The sequence below is a fragment of the Tigriopus californicus genome, chromosome 12 (genome assembly GCF_007210705.1).
Source record: "Tigriopus californicus strain San Diego chromosome 12, Tcal_SD_v2.1, whole genome shotgun sequence".
NCBI lineage: Eukaryota > Metazoa > Arthropoda > Copepoda > Harpacticoida > Harpacticidae > Tigriopus > Tigriopus californicus.
In genome coordinates this window covers 15565280-15570169 of record NC_081451.1, presented here as the reverse complement: position 1 = coordinate 15570169, position 4890 = coordinate 15565280, and positions in this window count along the sequence as shown.

Here is a 4890-nt window from a genome sequence, read left to right as displayed (position 1 = left end):
CGATTGGCGGGAGATTCAAATTTGGCAATCTCGCACCAATATCTGGCTCCCTCCAAGCCTCTTTAGGTTTGGGCCTTGTCTCCATCTTGGGCTCCCTCGTCGGGGATATCCGGTCGCTCTAAATCACAAGCTCTTTGAAGCAGGGCCAACTTGTTGACGGGCCTGTGATATTCTGAAACCAAGAATTTTGAAATGTCGCTCCCATTTTGGTCACCGACACAAATCCGGACACTCCTAACAATATCATCTTGGTCCGGGTACACTTCTTCTACTCTGGCCAGTCTCCAGAGATTTTGGGGCCGGTTCTGATCTTTCAGGATGACCATATCCCTCACTCCCAAGTTCATCCTCCCCTGAATCCATATCTGACGGAGTTGCAAGGGCTCGAGGTAGTCCCTCCGGAATCGGGACTAGAACTGTTCCACAAGGTATTGTGTGCGTCGCCACTGTCGCCTAGCATACAAATCAGTTCTTTTGAACTGTCCTGGGGGTGGTAATATCACTCGTGTTTTCTTGGTGAGGAGTGTGGCTGGCTGGGGTCAATGCAAGGGGCCTGCCAGATCGCTCAAACACTCTACTGTTAGGGGACGGGAATTAACAATGGCTTCCACCTCACATATCAAAGTGTGGAAGCTTTCATCAGTCATTATGTGACCATGGTCAATCATAAGGGAGGCTAGTGTGGAACAAATTGAGCGAATCTGCCGTTCCCACACACCACCAAAATTTGAAGCTGCCGGCGGATTTCTCAGACATCCCTCATAGTCGGCTCCTCTCTCTTTAAGGAACAAGGCAATGGCTTCTGGGTTCATTTCTTGGAGGGCTTTGTTCAGCTCACGTTCTGCTCCAACAAAGTTAAGGCCGTTGTCGGACCTCAACAAACGAATCGGCCCGCGTCGGGCGATCATACGTCGTAATGCGGCAATATAGGACGATGTGTCTAGTAAATTGGCACTTCCAAGTGCACAGCGCGAGAGCTGAGACACGAAAACATCACGCCATAGCGTTTCTCGTCCTTTCTCTTGTTGCGTATCAAGAAAGGCCCAAAGAAATCGATTCCAACATAAGAGAAGGGAGGGGCAGCCTTCAGCCTTTCTTCTGGTAGGTCGGCCATCACAGGTTGTTCCGTCGTTCCACGTAAGTATTTGCACCTGCGGCAGTGTGCAATAAAATTGCGAACTCTAGAGTTTGCACCAGGTATCCAGTATCCTGCTTGACGGATGGCGTTCAGTGTGAACCCTCGCCCGCCATGTCCAACCTCATGGTGTAGCTCGCGGATAATTAGCTCTGTGAGTTGGCTCTTCTTGGGCAAATTGACGGGATTCACATCTTCACAGACCAACCGATTCAAACGCCTACCAACCCTCAGGATCTTCTTTTTGTCTAAAAACGGAGAGAGCTTGGCCAAGGAGTTACTTGACCTAGCCAAAATTATTTTTCTCTTTTTCCAAGGGCCGCACTCATCCGACTGCACAACACTAATGTCCATGGCGAAGTACCGACCTTGCTCATGTCTGATCAATACAGATTCGGCTTCCTCCAGAACATAGCTGATTGGTCAAGTCAGGACCCGCAATCAACTCGTCATTAATGGAGCGTCCTTCAACTTTGTTCGCGCAATTGAACACAACCCGGATCACACCTTTTTGAGGATGATAGACAGGGTGATGAGGAGTATAGTAGCTCATCCCTTTCTCGGTGTTTTCCAATTTCAAAGTTGTCACTTCATGAGCGTAACCATTTGGAACAGCTTGTCCATAAACTTGAAGTAGTCATTCTTGTCCTTCTGATTCTTGTTGATTCGATTCCAGACTCCCCAGGCACGCCTAAGGGCGATGCTTCGACCATCTGGAATTATCAAAGGTCTCCTTAACGGCAACGGAACTTCAAAGCAGCCGTCGCTGAACTTCGTTCCTTCTTCGACAATTTCGATAAATCGCAAGTCGTCCACGGATACCGTTTCTTCTACCCCAGCAGCAGCAAGCGACTTAGGAAGTTGGGGTATCACAAAATCCGAATCCAAAAGGCCAGCAAGCATCTCAGCCAATCCAATGTCTTCCATGGTTTCCTTGCCCACAATATTTGGGGGAAGCAAGACAGTTCTGTTGCACGATATCTTGATATTGAGTTGTGCGTCACTCAACGGTCCCATCACAGACCAACCAAGTTTTGTCTCAATAGCGTACGGAGCCAGAGGATCGGCCTCATCTCCCACAATCACGGCCATGGGCCGAAGAGAGGCGGGAGTATCAGCACCAATTAGAAGAATGACAGGTAAACCCAGATCCGATTTGGTGATCTTGTTTTGGATTTTGTCAAATGCCGGCCACTTTGCCAACAGTTTGGGAGTAGCTATTTCATTGGGCTGGAGGGGAAGACCTTCACGGATATAAACTGACCTCAAGACAACTTCCTCCCTTGGATCAAACTTCTCAACTCTCAAGCCCGAAATTACAGTTGTATCAACAACCTCCAGTCCATTGATAGTGCTGATAGAGAGCTTCGTTTTCGAGCCTGACAGCCCAAGCGCCAGCACAAGTTCCTTAGTGCCGAAAGGTCCCTGAGCTCAAGGGATCCAAAAGCGCCAACCCTTTGGTGACTTTATTTGAATTGTCGGAATGATAAACACGCACTTTCACAACGCTCATAGCGATCACTGAGTTGGGTAATCCCTCGGCTCGAGCAGTAACAGTCTTGGCCGAATTGTCAACCTCACCTTCATGAAGTTGATCCGCATTCCTCACCAGGTGTAAGGAAGTGGGGCGGTTCCGCCCACAGGTGCCACAGGTACCGTACGTCTGGCTACACATTTTCGAGAGAGATGGCCATACCCAAAACAACCATAACACGCTCCTTTCTTCTTAATGATCTCTTGCCTTTCAGCTACCGTCTTGGCCTTAAAGTCATGGCACATTTCAACGTCGTGGTCTGCGCCACAATCTAGGCATACGTGATGTCGCTCATGCTTGTCGGTGAATGTGGCCAAACTTTTCATACGGGTCGAGGTGTTCTTTCTTGGCCAGGTTTCTTCCTTGGAATTGGGCCTGGAGACCACGCTAAGTCCTTTCATGGCTTCTTCCCCATAGATGGGATCACTAGCCATGTCCAAGATGTCTTTGACAAAGGTCACAAAATGCTGGAAGGTTTCATATCCTCCATATTCTCGCCTGATTTTCACCACCGCCGTTCTCCACGAGTTTCACGCTCCAAATGAGAACTTCTGGATGAGATCTCCCAGGAATCGGGGCGAATCAAGATCAGTATCCCGAACTACGGCCGAGCATCGTAAAAGAGCTGAGAAGAAATCCTGAAGACTCTTCACCGAATGATCTTTCACTAACGGCCACCTCCTCAACTCTTCCAAGTACTTGTTGGCAACTAGGATCTCGTTGCCATATCGCCGGCTCAAAAGATGCTTGGCCTCGGCGTAACAACGTTCATCCTCCAGAAAGATGCAGTTCTCCGTCAAAGCTCGGGGGTCACCCTCTACAACTTCTAGCAACCGGTTCAATCGCGTCATCGGGTCTACTAGATTTCGTTCCACTACATCTTCCACCTGTTTCATAAAGTGATGGATATATATATGTTGAAATTCAAGTTGAGGCGAAGACAAGTGTATATCTACTGTAACTTTATTCGTAAAAATCGACCATTTATAGTTGTTCAATGTACACCAACCAAGAGCAGAGAGCACATTCGACAGTCATCAGAAGACGGAACAATCTATCTAAAACTCCACTCAACCTTTTCATCAAGTGCAGATTCCATTTCCAACACACACCCTCACTTGATGATCCTTGCCTCGACGGCCGGGTCCAGCTCTCTTCTCGCCATTGATTCGTTGAAGCCTTGATCTCCAAATCGGACGGGTTCCCTTCCATTTCATGGGAACACCAGAATTCACATTTCCTTTGACAGACGGTCGCCAACGATTCAGAGGATTCCATGATTGACCTCTTAGATGTTCGCAGTCTTTCCCTCCATGGCTAGCAACCATTGCTCTCACTTCTCTTTGGGGAGCAAGTTCCAAATAGTACAAACCACCAGATCTACTAGCGGTGCCCATCACTATATTCATCCGATTTTTCAGAGTACATCTATTCCCTGAAAAACTGGAAATCACTCCACGCTCAGAAGCCTTGGACACGCTGACCAAGTTGAACGTCAAATCCGGAACCAGAAGTACGTCGTTGAGGTTACACGCCCTGTTGTCCTTCCCAACGATGGTCATAATCCTGACACGTCCATACCAAGATGCAGTCACTTTCCGTCCATCACCCAAAGTGATCTCTAGAGGTTGATCAAGACGTTTAAGGCTCTCAAACGACTTCCTATTCTTGCACATATGACAAGTTGCACCAGAGTCCACAATCCACCTAGAACTTTCACCGGAAACCACGGTACACGCAGACACATGATGTGCAAGTCCAAATTCTTCCCCTTCAAAACGATCCCCAACATGAGCCCCATCCACCTGGCTCTGCGAGTCTTCAACTGAACGTTTTTGAGAAGGACAATTCTTCCGAATATGACCAAAACCACCACATCGGAAACACCTCCATCCTTCTTGACGAGCTGCAAGGCCAATTGCAGCCTCATTTGTTCGGTCAGAGCTCTCAGATTGCTTCTTCTCTTCACTCAACAACCGCTCGGTTACCACCTCCCAAGCCGGGACCTCTGGATGACTTTCCAGTGCAGTGGTCAGAGTGTTGAACCTCTGAGGAAGACTTGCCAGCAGACACACCACTCGTTCTTCGTCATCCACCGGACTTCCAATAACGGCCAATTCATGAAAAATTTCCACCATCTTCCTGATGTGCTCTTGCACAAGGCCATGATGCTCTTCCAAACGACACAGAAACAACCGTCGTCGAAGTTCCAGCTTGTTCG